At 41.0% G+C, this 24,137-nt stretch overlaps 1 protein-coding gene across 5 annotated transcripts in view; it reads left to right on the forward strand.

Annotated features, from left to right (window-relative positions):
* Positions 1-17,927: 17,927 nt before the first annotated feature.
* Positions 17,928-24,137, forward strand: part of SIPA1L1 (signal induced proliferation associated 1 like 1) — a 199,622-nt gene continuing 193,412 nt past the window's right edge. For all 5 annotated transcript variants that reach the window (XM_084208669.1, XM_084208668.1, XM_084208672.1 and 2 more), the window contains exons 1-2: positions 17,928-18,022; positions 18,449-18,670. The gene's annotated coding sequence lies outside the window, so the exon portion shown is untranslated. The remainder of the gene's footprint in view (positions 18,023-18,448; positions 18,671-24,137) is intronic.

The following is a 24,137-nucleotide window of genomic DNA, read 5'->3' on the forward strand; positions in this document are numbered from 1 at the left end:
TGGCTTTGGATTATGTCCAAGTGTGACATACTGTCGGGAGCTGAATACTTTTGATAGTTGATGTGTGTACCAGCACAGCAATACGCACAGGCTTCTAAATGCCCACAGTGTAAGAGCGTGTCTGGGCGGGCTGTTGGGGTTCAACTCGGGCTAACTACGGACCTCAGCCCACACCATCCTACACAGATGAAAGCAAAAGACCAGAAGCGCTCTTCTCCATGTGGGGATGAATGTCCTCTGTTTATTGACTTGTGAGGAGACACCTCAGGCTCTGATGACTCCCCAGGTGAAAAAGAGGGTGTTGCCTGATGGCAGGAGACTTTTATAGCCGGGAAATGGGGGCGGAGGAAGAGGAGCACAGCCAATGGGATACAGGTGAGGAGTGGCGAGGGAAGGGGTAAACCAGGGCAGAGACCACCAGGGCTGACACTTGGCGGGTTGAAGAGGGAAACCATATGGTCATAGGATACAAATCATGTGAACAGGACAAATTATCAAACACCAATGCAGACAACTAAATAACTATTTAGTGCAATACAACACCACAGTAGTAAATTTTAACCAAAACTAAGAGGGTATTCTGTCAAAATGTCTATAGCAACTGTCTTAGCTCCTCACTGCTTGGCTTTCTTTTGCTCTTGCTTTTACTGTACTTCTTCCCTCCATTTTGCCCATATAGTACTGGTGTGCTGGTACACCCATAATCTCCTCCTCCAGTAACAGAGACAGAAGCTGACAGGCAAGCTTCTGCATGTAGCAGGCCACCAAGGGTCTGTAGGCCCTTGAGAAGGGCTGTGCTAGGGACGTAGATCCCATAAGGTGGGATACTTTAGGAGGAGAGTCACCTCTTGCTGCAGCCTTCTCCAAGGAATTACATTCTCCCAAGCTTCAGAGCAGCTGGAAAGTTACCACTAGGTAGCGGAAAGGGAGAAATTCCATGCCCACATGATCCACATGTGAAAAGTTCACTTATTCCATCTGAAAGAGTTCGTAGCATTGAGACAGCTAGCGGTACTGTGATACTGTGTTTTGTGAATTGTTACTGGGAAAGATGTTACTGCCTGTCATTACTTCTTGGTCCCTGGCAGGCAACACTCAGCACGTGACAGGAAAGAGACCAGTGATTCCAGCATGGAAACTCTCCAGGACCAGTTTTTCCCATACAAGAAATAGAAATCCTAGCTTGAGTGTCTGAGATTACAGCTTCAGACAGATATCTCCAGACATTACAAAAGTCAAGAGACTGACAGAAAACATTCTTCTGTGCGAGACATGCTGTTTTCCATGTGGTGATGAACAGCATCTCTTTCCTCATCAAATACCAGGACGTTTTGAGGCATACCCATTGATGCTGTTCATGGCAAATAAAGTGATGCTAAAGCAACAGACTTGTGCATACATTCAGCACTGGAAATTTTTTTTGGGCTCTTGCAGCTGCTATGGTTACCAGTCACGCGGTTGGCCACCTTCTGTAGTGGAAGTACAGAGTGATTATACTGTGCATTGTGTGAAGATGTTGGATAGACCTTGGGGGTGTGAGGTGGGTGTGAGTTTCATCTCTACTTCAGAAGGATCTGGAATCAAAGTTCTCTGAAAGAAATACATTTCAATGCTAATACTGCCTGAGTGTTTGTAAAGCAACTGTCTTTGACTTTTATATTACTTCTAAGGGAAAGAAAATCAACTGCAGATTGGTCTTCAGGAAGGAGCAAAGCAGTTATTGCTCAGACATCATAGTTTAAATCGCCATGCTAATGATGTTCATTTTGCCTATCCAGAGATATTTTTCCTGACTTTAAGCTGGCAGCATGCCATAGCTGACAGAAACTTGAATTTCTTCTTCTTGATGACATTGCAGCTGTTTACAAGATAGGCTATTTCCACATAGTTCCACATCCTGCCTTTTGTTGCCATGAACAAATGGTGCTGACACTTGTGAAGCTTTGATTGAGTTTTCACAAAAGCTGTCACTGTGGATGAGACCGCCTTTGACTTTTTTCTTTGTTTGTCACTGATGTCTGCTTGTGGTTTTGTCTCCAGCTTATAGTATTTCTTTGGGCTTCAGTGGCCTCCAGCCAAGATTTACACCTGGCATCACCTGGGTTCAACTGCTGGTGCTGGCTCCTGTGAGCTTATTGATAACATCAAATCCTCCAAGCCCTCTCATGTACTTTCTAATTCACTCTTCCATCTCCCACCCCATTACTGGTATGTTAACTGGGTTGAAATGGTCATATTTATTAGAATGTGTCCCACATAAGATAGGTAGCAGCAATGGCTGGAAGTGTTAATGTTTCCTGCTTTCTTACCCTGTACAGAATACTCTCTATGCATGCACATCCACATGGGCATGATTTTACTTGTACTTCTATTGCTGCCTGATACCCAAATCAGTCCATGGAAACTTAAGGTGTCCTTGCTATTATGTTAAAGAGGCAAAAGAGGTCCTATATATAGAAGTCCTTTATATCCCTGAAGGGCATAAAGGAAAACAAGTAGAATTATGTCAATAGCAATTTCCTGGGCAATGAAATAGCATATAAAGTGTTGAGAGAGAAATGGTAATAAATCCTGAATAATTTTTTTTTCATTTGTGAAATGTTCTCATGTATTTATTTTATCAGTTGTCTCTTCTCCATGAGGGTAAAAAAAAATCCATCTTTTAAAAAATTTTATTCTGCAAGCTTATTTCCAAAAAGGCTACTGGCAGGTTGTCACAGACAGGGAAGATTATGATTAACCAAAATGTCATCAGCCCGTTATTCTCCACAGAAGCCATACAAATGGGAATTAAGTAACAAACTTCTGCAAATGGATGATAGAGAAGCAGAGGTAACAGGCTGATTTCTCAGCTAATGCAGGGCTTTGCTAAATGAATGGAAAGTGAGATTTTCCTTTTAACTTCTTACACCTCATCAACTCCTATTATCAAAAAATGACAAAACTCTCTTGTCAAAAAGAAATCTCCAAGATCATACAGAAAGGAAAAACTAAATTCCTCTTTATTTAACCAAAAGTCTTGTATTTCTAAGCTTTGGGTTTCCTATTAATATTACTGTGGCATTCATGCTGCTGATCCTTTTTCCAACGTTGCAAGATTAAATCATGCAATGGTAACTGATGCATTTTCCTTCACAGTGCTAGCAGAATGCTGATGATTTTATCCCACGGGAAGCTTGTGCCTGATTCCATCAGGCCTTCTTTAACTTTTTAAAAATTGTTTTATCAAAGGAAAGATGGAGCAGTACATGTTAGTCCATTAAGTTTTACATTATAACTTATGATGAGTTCAAGCCATAGAATCTGGATATGAATTTCAAATGCATCTAAAAAGCCCATGTCACTGTGCTGATATGGGTATATGGCTGGTGTTGGAAGTGCTCAGGGGTTTAGAGGGGAAGTCTCCAGAACAGTCTGCCCTTCTTAATTGGACAAGATACCAAATTTTACCAATGCAGCAATAGAAGCAGCAATCCAGCCATGTAACACACAATGGGGGAAAAGTCTCTTGTCAAATGGCAATAAAACTGCCTTCTGTCCAGAGGTTAACATATCTTTGCAAGTCTTGTTGACAAGTCAGTTCCTCTGTATATGAGGGAGCAAGCTGTGCTTTAACACCTTTTGGAATCTGTCCGGCCATGAGCTCTTCATTCTGTGGCAGGCCAGGGTCCCAAGAGCCATCTGTTGGGCATGGAAACTTGGCTGCGCTGAAGGAGCCTTTGAACTGTCTGTGAGTTATGGTTGAAAACCACCTCAATGTGGCAAAGAAGTGCTGGGCTGCAGAGAAAAAGCTGCAAGGCCACAGATTCCTCCTCCCATCCCCATCCTTTAGGGACACAGGCAGGAGAAACCATCTGCAAGACCACTGATAGCATTCTCAGAATGTAGTGGAGAACTCACAGCTGATTCTTGTGACAGTCCCCATTTTCCTGCCCCTGCCCCCCTCCCAGCAGGTGCTGAAGAAGTAGACTGCCAGCCACACAAAGCTAGCTCTACAGTTGGGAATCAGCTTTTCTTTGTCTAGAGATATTTAAAAGACATGTAGATGTGGCATTTAGGGACATAGTTTAGTGGTGACTTGGCAGTGTTAGGTTAATAGTTGGGCTTCATAACCTGCAAGGTCTGTTCAAACCTAAATAAATCTAGTACTCCTTTGCTCTTTTTCTTAGTTGTTGTGTGGGAAAAGCATTTGCCTTGCTGTTAGCCTAATCAGTTGGGTTTCCATCTTGCCCTTTGTAAGGCCTCCTTACATTATATGGGAAGCAACCAGCTGAGTGATCCATCAGTGCAAATTCCACTTCCCTGAGACACAGAGAACAGCCCATAGTGGTACAGGAACCAGCTACAGAACAGAACAGGCAGCCCTAGCCTGCAGTATTGCTGGGTTACCTCCAAACTGCTTCAGGTAAACTGGCAGTGGTGGAGCTTTGTGGGGGATTCCACATCTCCAGCATGTGGATAAAGTAACAAGACTAGATCATGCATTTCAAAACCTTCAGCACAAAGTCCAAGGACGTGTTGCCATCTTGTAATAATAATGTAATATTTCTTATCTCCAGCTGAAAGCACACAATTTTCAAAGATCACAAGTGGCCCTGTGGGCCAGAGGTGGTGGCATCCATTGACACAATGAAGGGAACTTTATTCTAATTATTTAATATAAAATGGTAATAATATTATTTTATATAATAAACTCTTAAAATAAGACTTTCAAACCTTATTGGATGTCAGTGCCAAGATTCCATAAAAGGTCACTTTTTCTCTGTCAATTGCTTTCTTTTCTTCTAAGCTGTGGTAATTAGAATCTAAAGAAACTCTAAGCTGAATAGGGGAATTGAAATCTTGCAATTTCTCACAATCACATATCTTAGCGCTTTGAATAAGGCAAATCAATTTTTGACAATGTTGTCTTTGTGATCTCTCCAAAATGCCTTCCCCCAACCCTAGTGTAACTCTCTTCAAATATTTGCCTTTTTTTTTTTTCTGATAAGTAATTTTACATTCATTGGCATTGCTTGCTTGTAATCAGAGAACCATTCCAGCAGCCAGCAGATGTTTAAAGACAGCGTCTGCTGTTTTTATTGAAACTGGGGAGGGTTTGATCCCAGATGTCCTACCAAAATCAATGGGGCTGCCTGTCTGCTGTGAAAAAAATACTCAGTGGCAAGATGGGTAGAACTGAGCTCCAGAGCTTTCAAGGGAATTGAGCAGGTATTTAGAAAGGATTGGTGGAAGCTGATTTTGCAACAGTAATTCCCTCGATAGCACTGATGCAGGAGTGCATTTCAGATGGGTTGTGGAATAAACTGAATGACTGGCAACACTCATTGCTGCCTTCTTCCTGTGTGCTGCTATGAGAGCAAGGCTGTTTTTGGACAAAGAGCTCTAGTTTCCTGTTTCTACTGTGCTGAAAGAGAATAAAGTAGCCAACAGCAAGACCAGGTGTGGAGATGGTGGCAAACAAAGGTAGAAGAGCGTGGAGCTCAGCTGCTACTTTTTTATCTTCATGTGATGGTGGGCTCTCAGCTAGCTGACAGCTGCATCACTTCATACTTGTGGCTGATGTTTGCAATATGTAGCACATTGCGAAGAGGTACTTATGTACTTTATTTGTTGGTGAAATACATGACACAGCAGAAAATTTTAAAGATGGCCCACATAAATATCTAATGAGGGATTTTCAGTCATAGTAGTTGTGACAATTAAACAGCAGAGGGAATGAGATGCTATCTGCTCTATAGAACCTGCTGTGATATATTTAAAGCCTCTGCTTATACATTACAGAGGGGCCTGTTCCAGTAGTTTATAACAATCCCTTGTGGCCAATAGCACCACTCTTCAGGACTGTAAAGCCCACAAGAGGCTTTGTTTAGGATGAACAGGATTTATCTGAACCCAACTTGATATCACAAAACCATCTTTTGCTTGTGGTACAGTAGATGCCAAAGATGCCAAAAGAATAATCACTGAGTAAATTTTACTAGGTTGTAATGTACAGTTCCAATTCCCTGTTTATTCAGGTTTACTACTTTGATATTCATGTGTTGACACCATTTATTGCGATTACCAATCACCAACTAGACTTGCTCTCCCTTCAAAGGTGTGTTATGTCCTATTAGGTCTTATACAATTTTCAAATTTCACTGCTCCCTTTCCTGCTTTCCCATATTGATTTAAACCATGATATCAGCTGTACATTATGCACATGACCCTTTGTAAACACTGAACTGCCCCTTTTAAGGCACTCTGAGTATGTCACTTTGCTCCCACTTTTCAGGCCATCAGACACACAATTACATTTTTCTTTAAGTGACAATCAGGCCCCATGGTCCAAGTGTGAGGTCCTCTTGGCTATAGCTGTGTGTTTTAGGAGTATGACAACAGAAATAGCATTACCAAAATGAGCAAATATTGGCTCATCTAGTTACACACCAGCAGTACTTTGGGCTGCCATGCAAAATAAAAAAAAAAAGGCAGGATGTTGGGGAGACAGAGTTTCAGAGTGGTGGGAAGCCAGGCTCATCAGGGAAGACAAGTGATTTAACATGGCCCTTCACGGTAAGTGCCTGCAGCTAGCTGATTGCTAAAGCAGCATGGAGAGGATCTGTACAGGAGATTAAGCAATCAACCAGGCCAGCTAGCAAAAAGGATGCTGGGATGGCAGTAGTTGCAGCAGTATCCATTGGAAAGGAGGCTGTACCAGTAGTGTTCTTAGACTTCTGAAGATCACATAGAGTAAGTGTTACTTGGTTTAGTATGCATTTCTCAGCTTACCTTGTTTGTAAGCTTTTTTAGCTTGCTTTCTGTTGGTCTGCCCTTAGAGGATTATATGAATTGTTGCTCCTTCGCTTACCTCTATCTGACTGTTCTCTGGGGAAAGAGACAGGAGGGGACATCCTGTCATGAGAACCCATATTTGATCAGCCAACAGAGATAGCTACAGAGTAGTTGCTCTTCTGGTAGCATTCCTAAAATCAAATAACCAAAACTGAATTTTGAGGTAGCTGTGCAGAATGCTATCTGCAGACCACGAGGCCAATCCATAAAAGTATAGTTAATGACAATATATGATTTTTTAAAATATGATTTTAAACCACCAGCCGTAAAAGGTAATGATAGTCATAAAGAATAGCAGATGGGAGAGTGTCTTGTTCTCACCTGGTCCCAGACTTTGATTTTGGAGTGACTGGCAAACGCTAAACTATAAAGGGTTGCATGCATTTCATTACCTGAAATCCTTTGAAGCTGTCAAGATTGATTTCTAGGTAGGTTCATGAGCAAGGTTACTTGTGTCACACAGCTTTACCATGTCACCTAGAAATCCTACTACTGCCAACAAGAAATTACTCCATAAATAGTAAAGGTGTGCCAAAACCCATAAAGCACTGTACAAACCTGGTGCTGTTCCTGCCAGGGCTCAGATGAGTAGTGACTCTCGCTGATCTGAGCTGTGATGTGCATTAAGCTGTGACAGTATGTGCATATTGACACAAAAAGGGCCTAGATCAATACAGCCACTTGCAAAATGAAGAAGATGCATCGATGTGGAACTAATATTAGGCAACGTAAGAGAGGAAATTAGTGAAAATACTGAAGGCAGTCAGAAGTGTTATGGGAAGTTTAATATCCACACACAACACAGCTGTACAGGGCTTAAGCTCTCATCTGGAAGATAACATCAGGAATATTTTACTCAATGTGCTTGCATTAATTGCTGGTTTGCAGTTTTAGAAGGGCATTAGGGACTTTTTGAAAAACAGACAGAAAAGAATTTTCCATCATAACTTACTTTTAACCAAATGTGTTTCTCTGATGTTAGAGCAGGAATCTGATTTCTATTAAACCAGCGTAAATCTCAAAACCCCCCATCACTCTAATTTTATGTTGGTGATGGATTTCACTGAGCGGCTTTTGTCTCCCATTTCTTAGAAGCAATAAAGGGAACAAAAAAAAAAATGCTGAAGGATTTACAGCAGGACAAACCTGCAAAATTATTGCCTGTACGTTTTCAGTTTTAATAATCTTGTACAATCATAAACTATTTGGTTGCTTGCAAAATTGTGTAGTGTTATTTGCTCCTTACATAATTGTTGTACTTGTTTCATCAAAGCTTAAAATTGCTAATATAAGCACATTTTCAAGCAGTGTCATAGTAGAAAAAAACCCTCATTTTTATATTAGTTGTCAATAAAATTTTAATTAAGAATTCATGTAGACATGAAATAAAGAGTGGAAAGCAAATTACAAAAAGTGACAAAAAGTATTTGTACACAAAACTCATCTCTTGTCATTCTGAAAGTCCAATCTCAGATATGTCCATTTAAATATTTAGGCAAGAAATACCAGCTAGGAAAAATGCACTGCTGCATTTACACCTATTGCGTTCAATTTGGAAAGTATTGCCAACAGCACCCCTTACAAGGAGTCTGCATGGATATAGATTTTCTAATGACTACCCCAGGGCGACTACCAGAGAGGATGGCAACATCTAGGATGTCTAGACAACTAATGCTTGCCTATTTTTACAGCACACTTACATTTCTATTGAGCCTAGAGATCACAGAAGGGCAGAACATAAAAGTTACTATTCCATTAATGTTTGTTTCGTGAGAGGGTTATGAATTGTTTCAGTGTTGAAATAGAGTGACTTCAGGGGTTATCAACAGATGTCTCAGATTAATGAGTCCTAGTTACTGTAATTTAACTAGGTTGTGTTTTGGGTTTTTTTCCAGAGACAAGAAATTAAGTCCACTAAACAATCCAAGAAAACAATCACTGCAAATTTAACAGCAGTATCTGCCTAGCAGGGCAAGAATGGAAGCTCTGTGTGTATTCTTACTATGCAAATAAAACATGCAAAACTGAAATTGTGGGCTGGGGGGGAAAGGCAGAAATCATAAAACTTGCAAAGATGCTGTCAAGACAGGAAGTCCTGCAATCCATGTGCCTCATAAATAGATCAGCAGACCCATCTGTGTCATTAGGTGACTTAGGGGACACTGAACTGAAAGAACATATATTATTCTGCTAAATGGCATGTGAACTCCTAGGGTTTTTTTTAATACAAAAGCTTGAGATTTGTAAAAGAAGAAGTTTGTTGAAACTTAAAATACCTTTCAGTTCTGAAAATATTAGATTTTCAGACTATCCAAAGTGAGGAGAAATGTAAAGTAAGTCTGGAGAAATCTAAATAAGTCTGGAGACTCTGTGTGTGTGTGTGTGTGTGTGTGTGTGTGTGTGTGTGTTCGTGCGCGCACAATGATGTCACTAGGATGCCTCATTAAGACTGACTGAGATTTTAATCTCAGGAAAGCTTTTAGAAAACTGAGGAAAAAGGCATAAGGATTTAGTCACAGAAAGTGGGACAGAGAATTCTACAGTTTTGACAACAGTCTGAAGTATGAGCATATCAGCTGCTCTAGATCAGAACTGATAGAAATGTCATGAACTTCCAAGTTTTAATTGAGGGAAACATACACATACATGGAAAAGAGTCCCAATCATTTCTGAATAGGTTTTGTACAGTATTATGTAGGGCTTTTATCTTTTCTTGAATGAAAATTGAAGATAACCTTTTATTCAGTTTAAAAAACTTTTGACTTTTAAAATCTGTTGGTTTTCAGTTTTGATAATGGATAAGACTGAAATACATTTCTTCCCTGCTTTCACCAGAATGAAATGCACATTTTGGCTTTGGCTGGCTTTCTGAGACGTAGTTCATTAGTCCCTTGAAAACTGCAGAAATTTTTTTTCTTAAAAAGGGTCTCCCAGCCACTTTTTTTCTTAGCGCCCTCCTGTGAATAATTGCCCAAGGTCCCATTTTACAAGCTCCTGTGTATTTTTTTTCCTGGTGAGTCTAATACCACTGGGATTTGACAATCTTAAAACATTGACAGTACCTCAGGCTCTCAAAAATCCAGTCTGGCAATAATGTTCAACAATGTCTGTAGCCACATATATCTAAAGTTTATGCAAATACACTTGGGCTTGTTCCTGTAAATAATTTTTGTGTGATTATATAAGCTAATTTAAAAACCATTAAGCACTGAATGAACATTTGTATCAACAAGCCAGACTTCTGTGCTCTGAAACCACAATTTACAGTAAAAAGTTATCTTATTGATTCTGCTTGTGAAACTGCTGTGAAACTTGATGAAGGACGTATATGCAAGACTGAATATTTGACCCTTGAGAAGAAAATGTTTATCAAGTAGCAAGAGAATCTTCCCACAGAATATTGTTTTCAGGCCACAGGATACATTCAAAGCTTTCATGATTTAACAGAGTTAACTCTAGGCTGGGCCAGATCCTTCTATTTTCTACCTTAACAGCAAAAATAAATTTGTATTTGTGCACTCATATTATTGAAGAGTAATGCATCATACTCACATCTTCATTGATCTACTTTAAAGAACTCCTGAGTTTCTGCGAGTATACTGGCTATAGGTGTAGGTTGATATAGGTACCATTACAACACAAATAGTTAATAAAAAGCTTGCAATACGTATTTGTAACTTTTATGACATGTTGAAGAGTCATGGTAAAGAAATTCTACAGCACAAGACAAGACTGCAATTCTCCCTTTTTCATATATTTAATATGAAATACATGTTGCAAAAATTAGAGGAAAAAATAACTGTCTATATACCTGGCACTTTTGCTTTACAGATCCCTGCAGTCATCTTTTAAAGACCACTTCAGTTTCCTACTTGTTCTTAAGCTGAATTCCAGTTGCAGTTGTAAGTTGAATGGCAGTTACAGTTCTACACATCCTCATGTTTCAGCGCAGGCTTTTTTGGCAAAATACCTGGAAGATGACTTCAAAACAGCTGAAACCTGATGTACACACAGCAACAGAAGAGGAAGGTGAACACTGAGGTTTGGATGGCACAAAGTGGTCTTATGAGATCTTAATTTATCTGTTGCTTCTAAGTAGCCTTCTGAATCCCACATCAAGGTTTTCAGACCCTGTGGAAGCAGAACCTACACATAAAAGGGTGGTGGCTGGAGCAATCCCAGTCTTTGTGGAAACCCTATGGAATGGATACTAGAGGAAAGGAAATTCTAATTTCTATACCCCTCCCTCCAGCCAAATCTTTCTTTCGAACAAGATGACAAGGATACAAGATGACAAGGACTATTCCCAGCAGAAATGGTAGAATTCAAACCTGAGATCTACAAAAAAACCTGTTGACCCATAGAGATCTAGGATGAGCCATGAGGAACTGAATAACCAGAACAAAAGTATAAATATAATTTTATAATAGGTATAGTAACTGTAGGTGGCTCAGCTCTTTCCAAATAGCATGGAAAAAAAATTTGTGTTTTAGCCATGCTCCAGAATCTTTTTGTCAGTTTTTGGACTTCAAAAATAACAAAGTGTTTTCTCCCCTCTTCTTCCTGCTATATGAAATCCTCAGGCAAACAACGGAGTGACTAACACCCTTTGCTATGGAAAGAATGAAACTGAGTATTTAGAGAGTTGCCAAATGCAGAATAAACAAACTGATACAACAATTTCTCCTCTTTATCTAATATGGTGATCTCAGTTGGAGTTTCAACATCAGTCCTGAAATCCTGACATAGAACAGTCTTCCAAACAAATAATATCTCTTTGAATGTCATTTTAGAAGAAGCAACTTACTCTGCTGAAAAATGGAAGCTGCTGATACCACAATATTATCCTCTTGTGGTAACAGTATCATCTCCTTTCATGCAATGTAACTGTTTCTTCCATAGTAATTTAAGCCACGGAACCCTGTGACTGCAATTTGTGATTCTAAGAGAGTTCTCGGAATATTTCCCAGCACTCTCAGTGATTGGCAGCTCTGTAAAAGGCGATAGCTAGCCCAACTATCCATCAAACAAATGAGTGGTAAGTCATTTGGAATTTCTCCCAATGCTATTCAGTTTTCTGTTGAATTTAATTCTGTTGTGTGTAGGAGAGGTTTCCCAAAGGTTAATAACTGTGTCATTCTATATTTTGCTCGGAAAATGGAGCGCTAGAAAACCATATTTCAACTAATTGTGTATAAAATACTTTTAAAAATAGTCACCTTGAATTATGGAAACACACAAATGAAATGTATCTGAGGGTGTTTTCTTTTATATTTTCTTCAGAATTAATCATTCAAGTTTGTTTAAGAATGCTGCTCAAACTTTCTAGAAATTTCGAAGGATACTGGGTTTTGTTTTCCTCCTCTTTTAAATGAATCTACTGTTAACCTCTAAGATAAGACTAAGAGATACCTCCATTCCTTAGTATGATGACCAGCCCAGAACCCTTTGCTGGAGAGGAATGCCTGTTACAAGTAGAAATGAGAGAGGCCATTCTTTCACTTTGAGATGTTGCCAACAGAAGGGATACTGCTCTCTTCTGTGTGGACTTTCAAGACTTTCCTTGAATATAGAGGGTTATGTTTTCCTCTGGTCCGTATCAATCTCCAACTACATGTTCCACTTCCCAGGCACATGCTATAAGCATTCTATTGTGAGCTATTCTTGGTGGGAATGTTCTCCATGGCTATGCTGGAATTTTGCCATTTCCTAGAAAGGAAAGGAAGGATTTCTGGTGCAGGAGCATAAAAGTCGCTACTGAGACACTTTGGACTTTACATGAACATCATCTAGATTGTATTCTTCAAAAAACATAGAAGCAACCCCTGGGGCAAGAATCAAACCACACTTCCTCCTTCCAGCTCACTTGTCTTAAATATTACACTAATTTGCAGAATAAAATGGACCTCTCTCTCTACAAAGTGCTCAGAAAAGCTATGAACAGATGCCAATTTAAATATTACATTTTAATTCAGTGTATGAGCCCCATCGGTGAAGAACAGTCCCATAGTCCCACAGAGAAGCAAGACTCAAGGGAAACAGGAGTCAAAAAAGAGAGTTCAGTAGTCTCAAGGTGAAAGGGCAGCTGAACTGAAATTGTGTCATTTCCACTGCTACCACAGTGCAGTCAGGTCTTTCCCTTTCAAGTCTAGTCCTGGAACAACACTGATGTGTTTGTGCCCCTAATTCTGAGGTTCAAGAATCGCTTCTATCCAGAGCAAACTGATGCTGCCACTGAGTGAAGGAATCCTACCTGTCTGCCCTCTCAGCTGTTTGTTTCTGCTCCTGTATTTTGTCCCGGCTTGTATCAAACATTTATGAGGCCACAGTCTAAACTGGATCAGGAAACTGATCTGTCTGAATGCTAGTGGTTATTTTTCCTGCTGGATTAGTTTCTAGCTGGAGCAGGTCTCTGAGTTAGTTTGCCATAGAGTCACATGAACATCTGTGTAAGCACAAAGGTTGGGGCAGCACAGGGGCAGGAACAGGCAACCAAGAGGAAGAAGGAGCAGAGTGTGAAGTAGACAGATCTACTTCCATTAGCAGTGCCTGTGTATGCCATCTTGTGTTGCTTAAGCCTTACTCCAGGGAGCCTGGGGCTTGATTTGCAGCAGTATTCACAATTACAAGTGAATTCTTGGGAAGATGTGCTTCTGGAAAAGAAGAGCTATCCCTTCCTAACCACATTGGAAAGCCAGGTGGTAGCTATTTGATCTATGAAATGGGGATAACAATATCACCTTACAGGCAAGGGCTAAAAATGCATTTGTTGCATGAAACACTCTGTTCTGATGAACACTCCAGAACAACCTAGCTGGCAATACATCCTCCTGTCTTTAGGGCTAGAGAAAAACAGTTTGCAGAAAGGAAGGCGTGGAGCTGTGCTCTGATTTTCCAGGCTTCAGAGAAACTGGGGAAAAGTTATACAATCGTGTGATTGCAATTCATATTATAGAGTGGCTATGCCAAAGAAATTTGAAATAAAGGTATATGCAGATGGTATTTGGGATTTATTACTTTGGAGTATTTGAATTTTCATCCCTAATCTTTTAATGCACGGGAAAGGATTTTTTTATTAAATAAAGCAGAGAAATTCTGCTTATGTTGTTTTAAAATACTTGAATGGTATGATTTAATGGCTGACATTGTATCACATCACTTGCAAATTTGAAAGAAAGAACTCTCTCTCCAGAAACTTCCCTTTTGTTTTACCTTCCTGTCAGGCAAGGAAAATTTCTAATTTTCTTTCTCTTTTCTTCCACTTTCTCCTAAGCTTGTAGTACTGCAACTACTTGACACATTATGCTGACTTACTGTACATTGGTCTAACGAGCCATGTTCTTGCTCCAGGTACTAAAATAAAACCAAAAGGTAACATCAAAATAATATTTTTAAGTATTCTGATGTGCATCCAAATAAAATGCACGAGTTTTTTTACAAAAAACCTTTCAGACAAGAATATTAACTGTGCCTTTATTATTGAAAAACCTTCTTGATTCATAAAGTTAATGGCTATGTCATGCCTCTGTAAATGCAGACTTGAGACATGCTCTGAATGTGTGTTTTGCAATTCTTTTCTGAGGAATTTACAGCTGTCTAGGTCCTAAGTGGCTCCCATTAGTACAGCTTGTGGGCTTTTTTCTCTATTCCAGTGGTTTGGCAGACCATAGAAATGCATAAGAATAACGCAGATCCTTGCAAATTGTGAGAAAGAGGCTGCTGACTGCAAAGCAGGACAGACAGGCTTGGCAGGAGGAAGCAGCAAAGTGGTTGGGTGCCTCTGTGAGCCCACAGCTGAGAGGTCACAATTCTGGCCTGTCACACTTGACAATGATCATTTCATTTTGTACTTCCTACTTGACAATCTCTTCTCACCAGCCTTCAGGCTCACCTGCACGTTTTGCTCCATGTGCTGCTTTGTTGCAAATGCTCCCGCATGCTTTATTTTCAAATCCTTTTTGAGGGAAATCCATCAATATTTCTACAATGTTAAATTTACCAAAGTGTGAAACATTTTCTTGCATTTATAAAAAAATACATTTTTCCCGCTTCTAGCTATGTGTATTTCTCACACTGAGTTTTAATGACTTCAAATACTTTTGTGCCCTATTGGTAATTACCCGTGCCAGTTAAATGGAACAGATTTACTTCAGGATGAATTCTTATAAGCTGCAGAGAGCATTGCTTTAAAATGCCTCTGAAGTCCCTTAGAGAGTTCAAATGACTGTATGAGTTGCCTTGCCTAGAATTATAACTGGTAAAGTCAGGGAGTGTCTATATCTACTTGATGTCAGAAAAGGCCTATTGGTGAGTGAAAAAAAGAGAAAAACCACAGAAGTTACAATTCACAACATGCTGCCTTTCCTGCCAATGCTGGCTAAAGAAGTTGCCTCCTGTCCCTGTCCCCAGTACTCCAAAGCAGAACTGGCCTTTCCTTATGGCAGTATAACTGTTTATGTGCTATAAACTGGATCACTGAAATGATCCATAGGAAAGATGGTCCTCTAATCCCCAGGGCAATAATGCTAGAAAACACTCCAAGAACCTAAAGCCTTCCCCACATATAGAGACTTCCTGAGAGCATGAATATCCTGTAATGAACTGATCTTGGGCTCTATCAAATCATCTCTATGTAAATTGCTTCATCTATTTTTCTGGGGAGCTGTATATTTAATTTGTATTACTTCTTGGAAGGGTGTGCTGGATACAAACTTTCACATGTTCATTGTTCATCAATGAATAAATGACGCACTCAGTTTCAGGGTGGTTCAGGTTCTTAGTCAGATTTCCCTTGTGCTTCCAACAGCTCCAGCCAGCTGTACTCAGAAACAGTCCTACTATTTACACTTTTATAAAGCCAAATCTTCAGAGAGCAACATAAATATTAATTAATTTACATTCACCTTGCTCTTCTGAGGTAAATAACTGTATCATTTTCCCTTTTTGTTTAAAGGACAATACTAAACCAGAAATTAAGTGACTTGCCTATGGTAACACAGCAACTTAGTGGCAGAAGAAGGGTTGACATTCAAAAATCATTGGAGTTTTTGAGGCTTGTCTCTACAAAGGGAAACCAGCTGTGCATCCTTCATTCTGTAACAGCTAGTCAAGTAGAGACTGGTGTGTGACTGCTCTATAAAAAAGAAGAGAGTCCTTTTGTTCTGTAATTAGGTGTGCATTATTGAGGCAAGATAATTATTTTGGAGTAAACCCCCTGTTATCCTTCTTATTTTAGATCAGCTTTTCTGATGACTTTCTTACATAGGCTGGAGGTAAACTCTAAATTCGCCTTCTCTCCCTGCCTCTTGCCTATTTAATACTGCTTATTATAAAGACACAGCAAAGTTTGTACTTCCACAAAAAGAAAATAAATGAGTTCTGAATATTCTGATACCTGTGAGAACACATATTGCTCTTGAGTGCTGCTGGCCCCATGTCACATCTCTGGGTGGGGAGAGTCATGCAAGAGGGAGAGTGTGGTGAAACAGCATCTCAGAGCAGCAGCCCTCACACAGGACCCCTGCAGAACCAGATGTCAGCCTCTCAGGCCTGGGATTCAGGGAGCAGCTGCAGGGCCCCAGGGGCAGGAGCCAGTGATGGCTGGGCTGCAGGCAAGGGCGTGTGCAGATAGCACACAGGCTGGGCTGGTGCTGCGTGTCAGAGCCTCTCCCTCCCTGTGCGCCCCTTCTGAATGTCTTCCCCATCTGAAGATCTGACGCAGCAGCATGGTGTGAAGGAAGATCATACAAACCATTTGAGAATGTGCTAGCCTCATTAACCTCATTAAAGAACTTGCAAGCCAGAGCCTCACTATCTAAATTCCTCTGACGAATGCAAATTCAATAACTGCACACCACAGTTCTTAATGCTGCAGTCACATCCAGTGCTGTTGTGTGTATCAACCTCAGGCCTGTAAGCCTCTTTGGACTTCCCTTTATAGGACTGGTGTTCCAGTTGCCAATAAAAAAGTTTTCATTTAAGTGAAAATCAAAAAACCCCACATTCTTTTAAAAGTAAAAAAATCACTTCAGGTGGATGACATAAGATAAATATATTTAAATACTGAAAATGTTCCTGTTTTTTTTTTTTCTAGCTTGTCAATTCTACTTTTTCTGCTGCCAGAGCAGCACTGGGATCAGTTCTTTGTTCATACATAATGTTTCTTCTTTTCAGGAAAATGAAATTAGGAGTGTTTTTTCTGACCCCATAACACCTGCAGGAGTCATGACTTCAAGTTGAGAACCTGTAAAAGAGTGATTGCTCTCTGGAAATCCAGATATTTTTACAGTACCAAACACCGTGATATTTAAACATCAGTCCTGAAGATCTGTTAGGAACACCTTCAGAAGGTATCAATCCACATGGATCCACAGATAAGTTTTGTTGGTCTTTGCTGTCTGGACGTTCCTGGAAAGTGAATGGGGTGTGAAGCGAGCATCTCTGCGGCAGAGCAGCTGCTCACCACAGCTCGGTTGCTCTAGCTATCACCGTGCTGCACACTGCTGGAACGTCGCCAGTCCAAATCACAGTGTCCTAATTTCAGGGAAAGCTTCACTTAAAGTGGTTTAACTGAGATTGTTAGTGTTCTGCCAAGCCAAGGATGGTAACAACCATTAGCAGAGTATCCAGAACGTGTAATCCACAACTTGTTTTCAAATTTGAAAACAGAGCAGCATTCCTGCAGAACAAGGGCTGATGTTTACATATGCTATTTTTCAGATGTGCCTTCTTACATTTTTAATTTGTTGTCTGTGATGGATATCTAAGGGAGAATCCATTTTAATTTGACTGGCACCAAAAGAGCTCGGGATATACTATCCGTATGGTACCGGTAGGTTTTGACTTTGTGTTAGCAGCTACAGTGACCTTCTCCCTACGGGTCTCCAGGAGGCCGGAAAGTGATGTAAATACCAAAATGGTGAGAAGTCAATCAAAACGCAGGAGCTCGGCGCGGGCCCGAGCCGCCCGCTGGGCCCGGCGCTTGGCTGTTGCCATGGGAACGCCGCCGGAGCGCGGGCGGGCTGCGGGCGGCCCCTCTCGCGAGAGCGGCGGCGGGCGGAGCGCGGCGGGGCGGGCGCGGGGTGAGCTCATCCCGGGCTGCGCGGGCGGGGAGCGCCTGGCTCAGCCCAGCCCAGCGAGCGGAGCGGAGCCGAGCCGCCGGCAGCCGCCGCAGCAACTTTGTTGGGTGAGTTGCGAGCGGGAGCGTCGAGCCGAGGCGGGCTGCGTGCCGCGCCCCCTCCTTCCTGCCGCGGAGCCTGCCGTGGGGAGCCGCCGTGCCGCTGGCCGAAGGGGTGTGCGGGTGGGTGGGTGCGCGCGCGGGGGAAGGGTAGCGGCCCCCAGCCCCGGGGCTGCGCGGCCCCCTGCCCGACAGGGGTTAATGGGGGCGAGGGCAGCGGGGTCCGGGTGAAAGTGGCCTTCTGAGCTGCCTCCCGCCGCAGCGCCCGGAGCCGGGCGGGGGGCGCCTGCCCCGAGCGCCCGCGGGGCGGTGGGAGCCCGCCGTGCCGGTGGGAGCCCGCCGTGCCGGCAGCTCCGGGGCGGGTCGGCGGGGGGTCCCCCTGCAGCGAGCCGTGCCGGGTGCGAGGTTCCGGATTTGTGTCGTTTTTCTCCGCAGGAAGGGCAGCCCCGAGCGGGAGCGGCGCGGCCGGAGGCGGCGGTGAGCGGCGGCGGCCCGGCCCGCTGCGCTCCGAGGCGGCGGCTCCCGCGCTGCCCGTCCGTGCGGAGGCGGCCGCGCCGAGGGCGCCCTGCGGCGGGGGACGCGCTCCCCCGCGGCCCGGAGCGGCACACGCCGCTCGCCCCCACGGCTCGCTAGATAACTTGTCTCTTGTTCGCCCCCGTAAGTTGCACTTAAACCTTTTATTTATTTATTTATTTATTTCCTTCTTTACTTTTTATAGCCAGCGAGGGTGTAGTGGGACCGGTTTTGTTCCGAGCCGGTGCTGAGACCGCAGTAATGATAACAATTAGGTGATTTGGGGGCAGTGCCGGTGGGGATGTTCTGTATGCTCTGCTCACGAGGAGGCGGGGTGGAGGAACAAAATGTTTGCGGATGGTTGATTTCTTCACTGGGAGCCTGGAGAAGTGGGAAAACAGGGAATGCCTTAAACTGAATCTTAAGGGGAAGGAGGAGGTGGAGAAGCAAGGAAAGGTAGATGCGAAGGCGAATGATTACCTTCCTAAGACGAGTTTGTTTGCTCTTTCCCTCTTTTATATTGCATGAAGTCCTGATGTTAACGTTTTCATGGTATACTTAAAAATAACTGTATTGTTTGTACTGGATATCTGTGATGCAGCTTCAGCTCATGTAATGAGGAATGCACTCATTCATGTCTGGTAAAGCAGCGACACAAAATGGGAATAGCTCAACTTAATGAAGATCTCCTTGTATAACCTTGGCCACAACATCTGTATGTTTTAGTTTGAGGAGGCACATTTTAACCCACAAAATAAAACAGAGGCTTTTTTTTTTGGATAATATTGCTTACCAAATCCTGTTTCAAAAATTTTACCTGCAAAATTGCTTTAAAAAATTTGAGTGATGCTGCTTTAATGAATCCGTTACTGCATGCTGAATGAAGTGCATCTGTGAGCGCGGAGCCCTAGTTGATAATACAATGCAAATTTGTCTTGAGTAAAGGTGTCGGATTTCATTAGGTTCCAGATCTGTATGGATGAACAAGATTGGTGTTTCCTTTAGAAAGCAACCCTTTCATGATGGGATTTTGATTGATCGTTTTTGTTTCCTTTTTTAACTATGGGAATTAAGCACTTGTTTCCTTTAAATTAAGGCATAAACCACTTTCGTAAAAGAGAAAAGAGGTTTTGCTGCAAGTACTAACTGGGTAGCAAGTATCGGTGTTCTCTCAGGTGGTGAGTTTGGTTCTTATTTATTTGGAATGCATTACTGGGCTAGACTCCATTCCCCTTCAGCTGAAGTGGTGGGAGAGACATGTGAAAATATTAAGGTAGAAGTTTGTGGCAATGGTAATCGCAGAGATCTCTTAAGTTGTGTTTCAATGTCAAGGCTTTTATGCCTTAGGCCATCAGATGCCATACCAGTTATTAATGTAGAAGCAGTGTGGGAACTTCATAATAATGTTTTCTTGATTTCAAAAAACCAATCCCAAAGGTTCTATTTAGGTAAAACTAAAAAGAGAATTTTCTTGACTGAGTGTTTTGTGTGTATGCTATGTCTCATTTTGGTGATAGGAAGCTAGGACCGATTTTTTTTTGCCATTTAAGGTGTTTATTTATGGCCAGTTGATTAAAGGATGTGCACTTAGTTGCTCAACATTGCATTAAGAAGGTTTTACTGATGCTAATAAAATGCTTAGTTTCATCATTGCTATTTGGGATAGGCGTACTTAGCTCTCAGTTGTGGTTCATCAAACCTCTTAGATCATGAAGTCAGAAGCAAAATGGGATGTCAGCTCTGACTATTGTAGGGCTGCAAAAATTTGCTTGATGAAAAAGGCTAGCAGGTGTAGAGGCAGGCACTGACACAGACCTGTGAAAGGGTGGAGCTGCAGCCAGGAGTGAAGACTTAGTGTGAGGACGTGCAATTCATGATCTCTTTTTTCTATAATAAAAGGTTTTATTGTAATTTCACTTGTGCATCATGGGTTCTAGGCTTGAAGAGCTTTTTTCTACCCCTCTCCCCACCGTGTTCATCTGAAATGTTATTTTAAGGTTTGGGATTAACTTTTGGGTAGCTGTTGTTTTAAAAACTATGATTGAATGTGGCCTCTTCCCCCTTCTGCAGTTTTTAAAGGAGTGTGTTTTTTTTTTTTCCCCATCATGCTTATAAGCATCTGCTGGCACTTTAGGAGCATTTTGTTCTTGTGTAGCTCTTATTGTCTTTCAGTTTTTTCTGTCTCAAATAGATCCTTTAAAATGTCTATTTCAGAACTCTTAGTTTTGCTACTATGGAGGCATTTTTTATTTCTTAGATAGGAGAACAAAACTTAAGAACATAGAAAATTCTAACCGGTTATTTTGAACTTCAGTAAGGTCATGAAGATCATTTTAGAAATACATTGGGAAAATGTGAGGTAGGCTAGTAAGAGAATGGGTTGAGGCCCACTTGAATTTCTTTTCTATCCCTCTGTTTTGTCCAATAGCATGTCTATTGTAGAGAAGAAAAAGGAACAGTTTTCTCCATATCACTAGTTTAATCCCTTCAGCAAGGGGCTTGCTGCAGGCTATTGAGTTCTTACTGCTACTGGCTAGAAATCTGGGATGCCTTACTGGGGTAAAGCAGCAGAGCTTCTGCTTTCATCAAAATTTCAATCACACAAGTTGGTTTCCCTAATGCTGATGTGTTCAGAGGTTGAAATTTATTCTCATTGACCCTAAGTGTTGGTTGTTTGGCAAACAGTTTTGATCTGTTGTTTTCTTGGCTTCAGGCAGATTCCTTTTATTTCTCCCCAGCTCTTTAATTTAAATAACTAAATCATGTCTTATTGACTTTGTAAATATCTTATTTTTTTAAATATATTTTCTCTGTTTACTTCTTTATCTGTATTTTAGATTTTTGTTTTATTCATTTATTCTGAAAGCCATTTCTTTAACTTGTTAATAGGTTATGACAGGAGTACAGCAATAGCAAGTGCAGTTATTTTTTTACCAGTGTAAATACATAATTTTAAGAACTGCTAGATGAGGGTTTTGTTGATTTGGCATGTAAAATTAATCATATGTTCAGTATATTTCTGTGAGTGAAAAAAGTTATGTTGTTCTGTATTTTATGTTTCCAGGGAGATTTGACTTCAGTGACTTGATTTCAAATATATATCTCCTAAATTGCAGCTTTTAAATAATCTTAAGCTTTATATTTCACAAGAGTTCAGTGTAGTATTTGAATGAGGACTCTCAGGCTGGAGGTTTATAAAGTGGGATTTGATGGCTCTGTGAGACTTGAGATTGCCTTTCATTAGAGACTATCAGTGTTTTTTGGGAGTGCAGCCTTATCAGCAAGGATGAATCTAAGGCTCGATTGTAAACCTACAGATTATGGTCATTGGTCAGGCTGAATGACAATAATTTTTTATTTTAAATTCTTATAAACCTGGCAGCAGAAGACTAACACAATCTGTAGCAGTTTTGGTGTTAGTGTTGATAGTAGTTTTGCACTGTGAACTTTGGGAAACCCCTTTGACGTTGCAGAGACTATAACTGTGTTTTTGAATATGAATCAGCAGATAAAATGGTTTTAGATGTCCGTTTTTTGCGTATGTAAAGCTACATTATGTCATTGTCTCAGTCTCTTTAATATTGGATTCTGTGGCACAGTTTACTGAGTGAGTTATTTGATTTAGAGTCTGCCACATGTCTTTTATGTTAAGTGTTAAGTGAGGCCAAGCATTTACATGTCTTTGTTTTCTTTATGGAAGCATATTTTAAAGAGCACTTCTTTTGAATGCAGGGACAGAACACTTTTCATAATCTTGGTAGCTTTTGAATTGTATGATTGCTAACTAAGTATTCATCATGGTTCTTTCAAGAGTCTAAGTCTGTAAGTGGAGTGGAGTCCTGCAAAGCTGTGTCTTCTCACTCCTTCAGCTCCTGCTGGATGCTGCAGTGCGGTAGTCATAGCTCTTGTTCCCTGCATGGTGGATGGATGTCTCAAGACATCCATCTTTTCAAGAGAAATCAAGTTCCTGAAAAATGCAAAGCTCTGTGGAAAGCTTTTCTGAAAGTGTATCATAGAGGAGGAGGAGGTGTTAGTGGCAGTAGTGGTTCATGCCTAGGCCTGAGAGGCACTTTGAATTTTTAGTTGATGTTTTAATATTCTTTTACTTTTGGTCTTGGGCTCTGTAGAATGGGAAGAATGCTTTCTTCAGGTGGATTGGAGACATTAGTGGAATGATTTTTGAAGACAAGTTTTATAAGTTTTCAAAACTTAGAGAAGCTACTGGCATGTATTATATAGTTGGTTTAAAGTTGGATTGTTCTTCATTAGTCCGTATGGTTTACCTTCAGTGCTCAAATAGCTTTTGGAGGTGTTTAAATTTTGTGTTGTTTATTTTCCTTTTGAGGTCACAGGATTTGTACCTCAAAACACTCACATAAACCTCAGAGAGACTGGTTGATACTTTATTACTGCAGCTGTGAGATGTTAACTTCGAACTTGTGCTTTAACATGGACATTTAATTTAGTGAAACTTCTTCAGTTAAACCTAAAACAATCCTGTTTTTCCTAATTTGTGATGTTACAGTGGATTAAAAAATCTTAACTAGCCAAAATCATTGGGGAACAAGTTCTTCTTCTAGGCTGCTAGGAGGTATGGGTCAGAAGTTGAGTATAACTTGGAGAAAAGTTGCCTGTTAGATCTGCCTGTGAGATTTAGTTATGTTTAATGTGCTTGGCTGGATTATTTTATGGATTTTTATATTTACTTTTCTGGGTGGGGGAAATAGCCAAGCATCTTCCTTTGCTGTGTAGCCTGCCCTTCTGCCTTCTCTGTGCAGTGGATGGTGAGGTTCCAGGAGGTGCCAAGGGCTGCTTTTGTAGCATGGCTCTGTTCTCTGAGTTTCTAGAGTCATGATGCGTTTTACACCACCCTAAGCTAAATCAATTGTCTTTTGACTTTTGAATAAATAAGGACAGGCTTATGGTATGCTGATGTGATGTGAAATAGGATTAATACAGACCTTTTTTCAAGAGTGTCAGATAATGTCTGTAAAATTATTCCTGTGGTGGCAGAACTTTCTGTGTGCCAGTTGTTCACATCAGGAGATTTGGTACATATCTTGGGTTTTCTTACTGGTGGTCCTACAGACAGCTCTCTCTGAAGACTTACAGACACTTTTAATACAGGCATTTGTATATTTGACCAAAGGTTGCTGTTGTGGTTTAACTCCAGCCAGCAACTAAGTGCTACAGCTTAGCCCCAAGAAAATTTTTACATTGTTCTTGGAACTTTTTCAAATGATGGCAGTTTTGTTTTTATAAGGTAGTGGTCTTACTTGCTCACTCAAAATGAATTCACACTGCCACTGGAAGTATTTGGTGCAGATCTGTGTTGATTGGTGTTTATGGGAGAGGTTATTTCCTGGTTTTAAACGTTTTTTTTCTTTTTGTTTAAAAGTGTACTTTCATTTGATTTCAAAATGGCTGTTTTATATGCATGGTTTTGTCACTTGGTCTTACTATAGCAAATAATTTGGCACAGTAGATATGGGTCTCTGGCTGAAGGTGGGGGCATCAAGTCTTCTAGATCAAAACTTTTTGCATTTGATTAATTTCACTTCAGACAGAATTTAGTCTGGTCTCCTGAACTGGATGTTGCCTACACAGATGT

The sequence above is a fragment of the Fringilla coelebs genome, assembly GCF_963513975.1.
Source record: "Fringilla coelebs genome assembly, chromosome: 6".
Lineage (NCBI taxonomy): Eukaryota > Metazoa > Chordata > Aves > Passeriformes > Fringillidae > Fringilla > Fringilla coelebs.